The sequence below is a fragment of the Myotis myotis genome, unplaced genomic scaffold, assembly GCF_014108235.1.
Source record: "Myotis myotis isolate mMyoMyo1 unplaced genomic scaffold, mMyoMyo1.p scaffold_m19_p_1, whole genome shotgun sequence".
NCBI classification, from domain to species: Eukaryota; Metazoa; Chordata; class Mammalia; order Chiroptera; family Vespertilionidae; genus Myotis; species Myotis myotis.
This window is the reverse complement of record NW_023416313.1, coordinates 164160759-164173393: the sequence shown is the minus strand read 5'-3', so window position 1 is coordinate 164173393 and position 12635 is coordinate 164160759. Positions and strand designations below refer to the sequence as shown.

Genomic DNA, 12635 nt, shown 5'->3' with positions numbered 1-12635 from the left:
TCAGGGCTGTGGGTATATAAACATATTTTTTTTCAGATTTTAGATCAATATTTGTTGTATCAATTAAACTTATTTTTTTAAAAGAGGAAAAACAATTTAGTAGATGGCCTAAGTATTTAGTCTTCACTTAGAGATGTCTAATAGGTGACCATTTAAAACAAAGAACAGTAAAAGATTACCAAAGTTTAGCTTAAAAGCAAAAAAAAAACCAAAAATTACCAAAGTTGAACAAAAAGTTAAATAATAAGAGGCAGTGAGGTAAGGTTGTGGAATGGAAGCTACCAGAAATCTGATTGATCATTCAGAGGGCTTTTTGTACTGTAAAGCTGACATTTTCCTTGGAATTATGAGAAAAGACCTAAAGACTTCCTATTAAAGAGAGAGATAGAAATGTGACTTTAGCTTGAGTTTTGGCATCTTTCAAATTTAAAACATTAGCTAACTTAATATAATGAAGAAAAAGGGAAAATTAATATACCATGAATACAAGAGTATGATATAAATTTAATTTTTAAAAGCCTTATGCATTCTTACTTTTTAAAAATATTTTAAATTCTCCATTATATGTATAAATATCATGGTTATTTAATTACTATGTTTAGATGTTTAAATATAGATTTTAGTTTTTAATGAGAGTTCTAACTCTGCAGAGGGAATCATTAACCTGATTTTTAAAGTTAATTCCAACAGAAATGCCATAACCCAGGTAGCACCATATCTGCTAGCAGTTTACATGGCTTGCAGGGACATGGCCTGTCAAACATACAGCCTTTCAGGTGTTCGTTTACAAAACCAAAGCTATTATGCAAATGCAGTATTCATAGGAATAAATTTAATTACACTTATTGAACACAGAAATATGTCTTTAATTCTCAGATCCTGAAATAAGGGCTGAAAGGCTGAAGATGGCTGGATTCACAAGTGTTTAGAGGCTAGACTAGGTCTCCTGGGTTGTAGTATAAGTCAGATATTCACACCCACATACACTCACCCTAACTCCATTTACAGCAGCCATGAAATCCAAATGTCTGCCTTCCTTCAGATATCCCCAAACCTCTCCCCTCTCCAAAAGTATTTGTGAACAACTAGTAAGTAAAAGCTCCAAGAGAACAACATTTAGCTTCAAGTCCAGCTACTAGAGCTGTGAGATACTGACCTGAGATGGTGCCACATCACATGTGAGTTGATGGTGTTTCTGTGGTTGATCTTTACAAGAAGGGGTCACTTGGCTTCACAGTATCAGGTAAAGGCAAAAGACATTCTTCACCCACTGTATCTTAGGAAATTTCATACCCACACCAGGTGTTTCCTACACAGTAATGGTAATGAAGTGTAAGTACACATTTCTAAGTTAAAACACTGTCCCTGGTGTTTGAAGTCAATATACCTTTAAAAAAAAAAGCTAACAAATACTTGCTCACTCTTAGGAGAGTCCCCTTCTAGATATGTCTGTTCTTAAACCTTTCTCTGTGTCTGATGTCATCGCTGTTCCCTTCCAAGCATGTCCCAGAACAATGGTGTCTTGGTGAAGAGCTCATTGATCCCAGATATAAGCATTTCCCCTCTGCCCAGCAAGAGACTGGGGCACCTGGCATGAGGCCTGCTTAGTGATTGAGGCCAACTACTTCTCGTTCCACTTAAAACACACACATGGCATGCATACCATCCCTCTATCCCCAACACACTTTATAGTTTCCTTGTAGGTGAATTTCACTTGCCGATGGTAAGGATTTGGGGAGAGAGATCAGAAGGCTGCAATTTCTACTTCCACCTCCTGAGCCAATCCTGATCCCAGCACTTTGCATACCTAGGGCAACAGGCATGCAATGCACCCTGGGGCCTGCAACTGATTGCTCAACTGGAAATGTATTGAAAGGAAAGAAAAAAGAAATGAACACATTAAATGCACTTTGGTTTGGGTTTTGTCTCACTGTGTTGACAGTTCAGAGCCTGCTGGGTTTCCGGAGCTTAGAATAAACTAAATCTTACCAGAAACAGTGCATCGCAGCAGTCATTGCTCAGTGCTCTTTCTCTTTATATGCAGTGAGACTTGTCGCTCCATACATCAGTTACAGCTTGCTGCAGTGATTCCTCAAATAAAAAAAAAAAAATGTACATTGTGAACAAAACTACAAGAAGGAAAGAGAGTTTTATATTACAGGATTTTCCTCCCTTAGCATTCCTAAGGAAAATGCATCTCACACCAGTACTAGGAAACATGCACCGAAACAAATGCCCAGGACGCTGATAATTGCAGAAATCATGTGGTATAGAGCATGCACGTATGTGCTTTTTCTCTTAGCCTGATTTCTCATTTTATATTGAAAATTTTATAAATGAATGAAGACATTTTCATCAAGTGTAGGGTGTGCTCAATCCTGTAGGACACAGCTTAGAACACAGAAAGGAAAGAGAGAAAAATATGAGGAGACAGCTGTAACAGAGCCAGTTCCCCACACCCACCCACCACTGTCCCCCCCAGAAAAGCCCCTGACCACCAGTCAGAGACCAGGGATCCTTACAGCAGACTCACTTCTAATATATATAAATATATTACAAATTAGAAATAGTAATGTAGAAGGCACGATAGAAGGGAAGGAAAGGGAAAGAAAGAAGGTGGAAAGACAGTACCTCAAGCAGTTACTTTGGTGAGAAGTCATAAGAGAAGACAGCCTGTCCGTGGGGGTGGGGAGGTGGGAGCCAGAAAAACTTAAAAGCAGGAACAACACAGCTTGAGGCCATTTAGTGGATGGGTAAGAGGTCTCATGTATTTCAAGAGTCTCTTAAGGCATCGATTTATAGAGCACAGCAAAATCATTGATGTTTTTCATGTAGTAGTATCATTAGCGAGGGAAAAAACTATATTCACTACATCACTGTTTTAGAAAGTCGGGGAGTGTAGAATAAACTTCAGAGAGTTGTTTAAATGACGTGTTTACATTTTAAAGGGGTTCTGTACTTGAAAGTTACATGAAAAGTCTTTTTATATAAAACACTTTCCTCTGTGACAATGCCAAGAAAACATAGAATCACTGTGTATGTTAGTTGCATGAATACATTATAATTAAGTTCCCTCTAATTAAAATGAGCAAATAAGAAATCACTGATCTATGTTTATTTACCTCTTTTGGTGATGGGTAAGTATAGGTGCGGATGGGGGTCAGCACAAAATGGAGTCTATGCCTGGAGCTTCGTGTGACCCTGAAAACTCCTTTCCTTTTGTGGGAAAGTGAACACTCCCCAGCGATTAGCCCTCTGTCCCCCAGGTGCCTCATGCCTGCGTGCTGTCTATAGGTGCCCTCACACAACGTGGATGCACTTCTGTTCCTGTAACTCTGCCGCCATTAATCAAAGTTGGACTTTGATAAACCTTTAGTAAACTTTATTTCCCCTCCCCCCGTCAATCTTAGAAATGGACACTGTAGATTTTATTCTATATTCTCATCCCACCACATTGGCTCCCTTACTTTGATGCCCTAGATACCACTTCCTGGGGAGTAAAACTAAAAAATTAGTAAGTCCCTCCTGATAGATATACATGATCATTGAAAATCATATTCTCAAAGACCTGTGGTGTGACAAGTGATCCACATGAGTTTGGTGGGTTGTGAAAAAAAGATTTAAATACGTAGTTCAAAAGTTAGAAATGTGAGGTTAATTGTGATATTTACAAAAATCCTGTTTTACATCATGTTTTTTCACTACCTTAAATGCTGTGCACATTTTAAGAGTTTATAATTTAACACAGCTAATGTAATTGCATGATATATATATATATATATTTTAGTGGCACAGTGCATGAATTTGTGCACCTTGAAAGGAACTGTGGGCCGAAAGGCTGTGGTGGGCACAGGGGTGGGTCTTGGCCCATCCTTCTCACCTTTGCTGGCCCCTCCCACCATGGCCCCAATCCCCTGTCTGCAGGCAGCCCTGTTCCCGCCACCACTCCCACACCCTGGTGGCACCAGCCCTGCTCACACCTGCTGACAGCACAGAGCGATTAGGGCTGGTGCCAGCAGCAGGTGTGAGTACGAGTGGTGGCTGCTGCCCTGATCGCCCCTCAGGCGATCAGGGGGAGGTGGAGTAGACCTGAGGGGCGATCAGGGCCAGCAGCTGCCAGCCACACCCGCTGATGGCGCTGAGCCATCAGGGCTGGTACCGGGTGCCGGCAGGTGTTGCAAGCAGCGGCTTTGGCGCCAGTAGTGGGTGCGATTGCCAGGCGGGACCACAGTGCAGGAGCAACGAATTTTTAGTAACCATCAGAGGTTTGCCCCGATGACAGTGACCGGCACCCCACCTTGGCCTGCCACCCCCGCTCCCCTGCTCAACCATCCCACTGTAGCCAACATCTGCCATGGTCTGCGCACACCCCCTGGTGGTCAATACACATCATAAAGACTGGTTGTTTGGTTGTTCTGCCTTTGGTCTATTTGCATATTAGCCTTTTATTAGATAGGATACCCAGTTTTATACATAGTATATATACTATTTACATTTTTTCATATATAACATTTGCATTTTTACTACATTTATTTGTCTATCTTCTACTGACAAAAATGGATCAATAGCTCTAAAAATTGTTTATTAAAGCATAAAACCTTGATAAACAGGAACACAAAGCACTGGCCCTCCTGAATAATAAATTCAGAGTCCCTCCTCACACAACTTCCCTTCATGCCCTAGATATAACTTTCTTGTTGGTAAGAATAACAAATGAGACTCCAGTGATAATATAAATGTATATGTTTTAGGAAATTGAATCATTAAGTGTAAAGATTTCATAAAATCAGTTAAATAAAAATAAAATTATAAAATATACAATTATTTAAAAATTGGATTTTATTGGGCCAACGGGAAATTCCTTTTAGTCCACAATGAGTTAACTGTTAATAAAATTTTTAAAATGCCAACATAAAGTCATTGAACTTTTTTCTTAATTTTCAAATAATTACAAGATTTTTTATAAATATAATAAAAAGCCTTTTTAGTAAAACGTTGACTAGTTTTACCCACTAAAGACAAGAGCACAAATGACAAAGACATTATCCAAAATTATATTCTTCAGAGTAAAACAAATATAAATGACCCTTACAGTATTGTTAAGAAGTTTGTAAAACAAACTGAAAATTATTGTCAATTATGCCACAAAAATAAAAAAAATATATATGCTAGTAAAATGTATAAATAATGCTATTGAATGCTGCCGGGAACCGGTCCATCCTTGCTGTTCCAAGGGACCTGGCATATATGGCATATTGTTCTTAATATGTTTGCTCACCTTCTTGGCACTATGTGTTTTAACCAAGGTCTCCTCTCTGAGAAAGGTTGTTTCCCCAGGTAGGGATTTTCCCCTGAAGTTAGGGAGGGAATAAAACCTCTTAACTAGTGCCAGGTGGGTAATTAATCACTTTAACTACGAACAATCATGCTTAAGCTACATAATCTTTACTCCCTGGAATGGAGATAAGAAACGCCCTAACCTTTGTAATAGAGATTGATAGGATTGAATCAATTGGTATAAATACAGATGTAATAAGACAGCAAGACACAGAACTTAGAATACAGAACCAAGAGAGACGGAACCTAGGTACAGAACCTACACAGAACGTTCTCTAGAGACAGAAGAACTTTGCTGGGGAGAACATGGCAAAAGATACTGGACAGAAACTGGCCTCAGAACCTAGAGACAGAACCTAGCGAGAGAACATGGCAAAAGATCCTGGACTGAACCTGACTACAGAAATTGGCAAGAGAACCTGACTAGAACCTGGTGACTGAACCTGGCTGGATAACCTGGACAGAACCTGGCTGGAGAACCTAGCGAGGGAACATGGCTACAGAACCTGGCTGGAGAACCTGGAGAACCTAGCAAGAGAACATGGACACAGAACCTGGCTGAGATCCTAAGCAGAACCTCTCTGGAGATCCAGACCAGAACTTGGCTGGAGATCCTGGCTGGAGATCCTGGCTAGGCTGCTGATCAACTGAACACTGTCTCCGTGTCCTTCCTTCTTCGCCGACTCCATCCACACCTTTGGGGACCCCTGGACCTGCTGGGGTTGGACCCCGGCAGAATGCCAAGGGCATCATAAGCATATAAATAAAAGAAAAATTAAACTGTGTGTCTGTTAGATGTATGTGGTGTGTGTGAGAGAGAAAAAGAGAGAGAGAGAGAGAGAGAGAGAGAGAGAGAATTTCTTATTACAATTGCATAAAATTACTAATGTGTGAGATATCAGCTTTTGGAACAAGTGTAGAGCATGTTGGAAGAATGTGTGTTTTGTTCCATTTTTTCATTGGATTAATGGGAATGCAGAAGAGGCTATTTGCTTTTGGAGTAGTTAATGAGCATCTCTGAGGTGTGAGATAGGGTATCTCTTCCGACTAGAGATACCCTTAGAACCTGGGGCAAGGGCCTTGACGTTTGTCCAGCAAGGAAAATGTGACATAGGCAAAGAAGCTATCTATGAAAATCAATCTAAATGTTATTCATTCAAAGAGAATAGATGGTGGTACATGATATTCCTTAATTCATTGTTCTACAAGAGCAATGACCAGAAGAACTTTCTGCAATGGTAAAAGATTTTTCTATGTGCTCAGTCTAATATGGTATCCCCAGACATATACGGCTATTGTGCACTTGAAATGTGGTTAGCGCAACTAAGAAATCAAATTCTAATTTTATTTACCTTTAATTTATTTAAATTTAATTGTCTATATATGTGTATTGGCTACACTATTGGACAGCACATTTCTCTGAAGTAGCAAACATACTGAATATGATGGGATCAAAGCTTTGGTGAGTCCATCTTTTTATTATGTGAGGGAGTGGGCTGCAAGTCAAAGACTGTTTTTCCACACATTTCCCTTGCTCCCAGCAGGGAAAATATTTGAATTTTTTAATTAATAAAAAGTATTTATTAAATACACTGATAATACTAGTGAAGAGAGTATATTATTTTTAAGGTGCCTACTTACATAACACATTTCAAAGATGCACTCAATATCTTGAATAATCTTACCCTAAAAATTCAAAGGAAAATAGTATGATTTTTAAATTGAGGATAAAGTATCAGGATTTTATTTGAAGGCCAAACAGAGCTATGAATAACTTTCTTACAAAGGGTTTAACGTTTCCCTTGATATTTGCTTTCATTTATTAGAGTTAGAAATTGATAACAGATTATTGAGTTTATTATTTCTCATCTGAAAGAGGAAAGAATTGTGGGCAGCCAAAGCTACCAGAGTAGGCTAGTGAACTGATTGCTGCCATCGTGCAAGTAGAAATATTGAAGAGTCCAGCTTTACAGTGTGATATATTCATTTAGTTTATTATATCTGAGATAGCTCTAAAAGTAGTAGCCTTTATGAGAAAGATGTTTTGTAATCTGAATTTGTGTTTGAAGTGAATGTTCATAACTGAAAAAGTAGTGAGTGGTCACTCCTATTTCCTCAACGTCTCTAATTGAACGTTTAAATGTTTTATCTTAATAGAACCTACTGAATATCGAACTTGGCCACTTGATCCTATTAACCACAATCATCCTGGTAAAGCCTTAAACAAAATAGCATATCTACCATAGATATGTAATCAGTATTATTTTATATAAATTGTTCTAATAATTATTTTAAAAGTATTACTATTTATTTAAATATATTTAACTAAATGTGGCAACCTATAATTGCACTGGCCATTCAATAATTGGTTTAGGACTGCCAAAATTCTGAGAAACACTGCTCTATAATATATACTGAGTGGCCAGATTATTATGACCGGTAAGATTATTATGGCCACCCCATCAGTACAGTGAAATGAATTAGTTATGCAAATAATAATAATAATAATAATAATAATAATAAAACCTTGAGAGCATTTGCTTAGGAAGTTTTCAGTATTCAGTATTTTTGAAAGTGTCAATGAAGTACTGATGAGGTGGTCATAATAATCTGGCCAGTCATAATAATCTGGACACTCAGTGTATAGTCAGAGACATAATCAAAGACTACAATTTACTGTGGATTCACTTTTTAACGTGCCCATTCTTTATTTTTCATTGTCGGTCTTCTTATGTATTGATTTTTAGCAGACTTATTTGAGGTATAATTGATAGACAAAGAAGTGTATGTATATAATGTCTATAATTTGGACATATGTAAAAAACTTTTAATACCATCACCACAATCGAAATACTATACATACCCAACACCTTCCAGAGTTATCTGTGTGTGTGTGTGTGTGTGTGTGTGTGAGAGAGAGAGAGAGAGAGAGAGAGAGAGAGAGAGAGAGAGAGAGAGTGTTTGTTAAGAAAACTTAAAATTAGATCTACTCTCTTAACAAATTGTGAAGTGCACAATACCATATTATTAACTATAGGCATTATGTTGTACAGCAGATCACTAGGACATATTTATCTAGTATAACTGAAACTTTATACCCTTGGTATAGTGACCCTACAATTCCCTCAACCTCCAGCATCTGGCAACCATTATTGTATTCTCTGGCAGTATGAGTTCAACTATTCTAGTACACTACCTCACATAAGTGGAGTCTTACAGTATTTGTCCTCCTGTGACTATGATTTCACCTAGTATGATGCCCTCTAGGTTCATTAATGTCTTCACAAATGGCAGATTTCCTTCTTTTATGGCTGAATAGTGTCCTATTATAATTATATATCTTTTCTTTATTCATTTATCTGTCGATGGACATTTATTTTGTTTCCATATCTTGGCTAGTGTTAATAGTGCTGTAGTGAATATGAGAGGGGGGATTATCTCCTGCTCATTCACGAAATAACCAGAAATCTAAAAGTACATTAAATCTGAACACCTCCCTGGACAATGTGTCCCATATAAAGTCAATACCCAAGTTCCACTAATGTCCTCTCAACCCTTTCATTCATCCTGTCTTCACCTTGACAGCCACACCATGATTCATTTCTTCCTTCACACATGAACTCCAACAGTGGCCTCCTAACTGGCTTTTTTCTCCTTAGTCTTGTTCCACAAAATTTTATTCTTCACATTATCACCAGGTTTCTACTTAACATTCATGTTTATTGTGTCTTAGCACTGTTTAAAACACTATTGTGTTTTTTTCTATGTTAGCAATAATCATCAAGAAATTAAAATGGTGAAAATAGTCCTTTAACAACCATAACAAAAATATATATAACACTTAGGAATAAATTTAACAAGAAAGGTACAGGAAAGAGTGAATGTGATTGAAGAAAATTCTTTAAAATCAGAAAAAAAAATGGAAATGGCGTCATGTTATTGGATAGAAAGAATTGTTAGGCTGTAAATGTCAATTTCATCAATATGAATAAATATATTTCAAATCCTTCAAAATGTTCACAGAGATTTAAAATTATTATTATTTTGAAATTGGCAGAAGTATCTTAAATTTATAAGAAGTATTTTTGTAAATAACCAATAAAAAAGCAAGAATAATGAAAAGAAATTTACCTTAATAAATATTTGAAACATTATAAATATTCTATAATGTAAAAATGGCATATTTATATGAAATAAAAAATCAGTGGTATCTAATGAAAAATCCAAGCACAGACCAGATGTCATTTGAAAATTTAATATATGACAGGAGTTCTATTTTATTGAACAGTGCTCATACATTCACTATACATCAGAAAGAAAAAAATTGGATTCCTCTTACACCCTAAGTAAAATTAAAAGTAAATTCAGATGGATGTATAACTTTCAAGGAAAAGACTATGTAGTGAGAACTATAAAAAAAATATATCTAAAAAGAAGTGGAAAAGACCATAATCAAGAGTGGAAAACCAGAAATTATATAATAAAAATAAAAATATTTTTCTATAAAAAGTATAAAGTTTTATACGAAAAATATTTACTATATAAAGACATTAGATTAATTTTAAACATTTGAGTTGTAGATGGCAGACAAAATATTAAAATTTAAAACAAGACCACTTACAAATTTACATAAAAATGCTAATAAACAACACACAAAATCACAGAAGAACAAGCCCAAATGGCCATTAAATATATCCCCAGACCTACCAGTAGTCAGAAAAATGAAAATCATAGTAATCTACACTAATAAAAGACAAACATGCAAATTGACTATACCTTCGCTACACCTTAAGCCACACCCACCAGCCAATCAGAGTAACTATATGCAAATTAACCCAACCAAGATGGCGGCTGGCAGCAATGGAGCTGGAGCCAGCAGGAGGCTTGATTGCCCCAGTGATGGAGGAAGCCAAGCTTCCTGCCTGCCACAGCCAGCTCTGAGCTCCACTCAAGGCAACAAAGTTTCAATTATAGAAGATAAATAAACCCCAGATACCTGCTTTTAGCCAGCTGTGGCCGCGGAGCTGGAGCGAGCAGGCAGCTTGGTTTGCCCAGTGATGGAGAAAGCCAAGCTTCCAGCCCCACCCTGGCTGGCTCTGAGCTCCACTCGAGGCTACAAAGTTTCAATTATAGAAGGTAAATAAATCCTAGAATAAAATAAAATAAAAAAAGGAGAGGCTGGGAGCTTCCATTGCCAGGGCACTTGGCCAGCCTGAAAATGGCCCTCAGCCCCTCACCCAGACTGGCTAGGCACCCCGGTGGGGACCCCCCACCCTAAAGGGTGTGTGGCCAGCCTGAAAACAGCCATCAGCCCCTCACCCAGGCTGGCCAGGCACCACAGTGGGGACCCCCACCCTGAAGGGGGTGTGACCAGCCTGCAAACACCCATCAGCCCCTCACCCAGGCTGGCCAGACACCCCAGCGGGACCCCCACACTGATCCGGGACACCCTTCAGGGCAAACCAGCCGGCCCCCACCTGTGCACCAGGCCTCTATCCTATATAATAAAAGGGTAATATGCAAATTGACCCTAACAGCAGAATAACTGGAAATGACTGGTCACTATGACACACACTGAACAACAGGAGGCAGATGCTCAATGCAGGAGTTGTCCCCTGGTGGTCAGTAGGGTCCCACAGGGGGAGCTCTGCTCAGCCACAAGCCAGGCTGATGGCTGCCAGCAGATCGGTGGTGGCAGCAGTCTCTGCCGCCTCCTCAGCAGCACTAAGGATGTCCGACTGCAGCTTAGGTCTGCTCCCTGCTGGTAAGTGGACATCCCCCAATGGCTGCCGGGCTGTCAGAGGGATGGCTGATTGCCAGCTTGGGCCCAATCCCCCAGGGAGTGGGCCTAAACCAGCAGGTGGACATCCTCTGAGGGGTCTCAGACTGCAAGAGGGCATAGACCGGGCTGAGGGACCCCCGGAGTGCACAAATTTTTGTGCACTGGGCCTCTAGTAATAAAATATCTTATATAATCCAATTTTCACAATTTTTTTTTTAAGTCATCATCATTTAAGGACTTTTTTAATTGATTTTTAGAAAGAGTGGAAGACAGAGAGAAACATCAATGTTAAAGAAACACATTGATTGGTTGCCTCCTGCACACGGGAGGAGCCTACAACCAAGGTAGATGACCTTGACTAGAATTGAACCCCTGACCCTTTGGTCAGCAGACCAATGCTCTAGCCACTGAGCCAAACTGGCTAGGGTGGCACAAATTAAACAGAGAAAGAATATTTATCTATTATTGGTGGGGATATGGTGAAAACAACCTTCTCTTAATTTGTTGGTTGATATGGGATATATTCATTTGGGGCAGTAATTTAGCAATAAAATCTATTAAATTTGAAAATACACATATCTTTAAGCTATAATCTGGGACATCCTATATAATAAAAGCCTAGATGATGTCACGCCCTCGTGCAATGCCCTCGCACAACGCTGTATCAGATGGCCACCACAAGATGGCTGCCACAAGATGACCTCACACACAGTGGAGGCAGGGCCAGGTGGCTGCTCCATGCAGTGAGGCCTGGGGGGCCCACAGCTCTGTACAGCATGGAGGAGGCCAGTCCTGGCATCTCTATCACCTCACACGGAGGAGGCAGGTCCCAGCGGATGAGGTGGGTTGCGGCAGGGGAGGGCAGTTGGGGGCAATCAGGCTGGCAGGGGAGGGTAGTTGTGGGTGATCAGGCCAGCAGGGGAGAGCAGTTATGGTCAATCAGGCTGGCAGGGGAGCAGTTAGAGGGTGATCAGGCCGGTAGGGGAGCAGTTAGGGGGCGATCAGGCTGGTAGGCAGAAGCAAATAGGGGTAATCAGGCAGGCAGGCAGGTGAGTAGTTAGGAGCCAGCAGTCCTGGATTGTGAGAGGGATGTCCCAGATTGGAGAGGGTGCAGGCCAGGCTGAGGGACACCCCCCCTCCTGTGCATGAATTTCATGCACTGGGCCTCTAGTATCTTATAAGATTAAAACAGCAGTGTGCCAGATATATGTTTAAGGATGTTTATTTCAGCACTGTTCATTGTGACACAATACTGGAAACAAAGATAATAAGCATCAATACGATAATGGTTGAATAAATTATGGTACATCCACATGATAGAGCATCTTTCAGTCATTGAGAATAATTAATTAAAACTATATCAGTTAACTTTAAAGGATTTCTGTGAGGCTGAGCTGAGAAATTGCATAATAGTAACTAATTTTTTAAAATGACCAAGTTTAAAACAGATAATTGATAGATTTAAAGATGAATGCAGAAATAGAAAAAAAGATGGGTGAATATTTACACATGATTA

At 39.3% G+C, this 12635-nt stretch overlaps 1 long non-coding RNA gene across 10 annotated transcripts in view; it reads right to left on the bottom strand.

Annotated features, from left to right (window-relative positions):
• Positions 1-12635, bottom strand: part of LOC118651371 — a 91791-nt gene that overhangs the window by 64648 nt on the left and 14508 nt on the right. For 7 of the 10 annotated variants that reach the window (XR_004966227.1, XR_004966214.1, XR_004966213.1 and 4 more), the window contains 2 exons: positions 1990-2091; positions 1157-1309 (listed from right to left, as the gene is read on the bottom strand). This is a non-coding gene — a long non-coding RNA (uncharacterized LOC118651371). Of the gene's footprint in view, positions 1-1156; positions 1310-1989; positions 2092-6978; positions 7024-10333; positions 10385-12635 lie in introns of those variants that run through there. The other 3 variants (XR_004966217.1, XR_004966216.1, XR_004966223.1) reach the window with 3 other exon arrangements.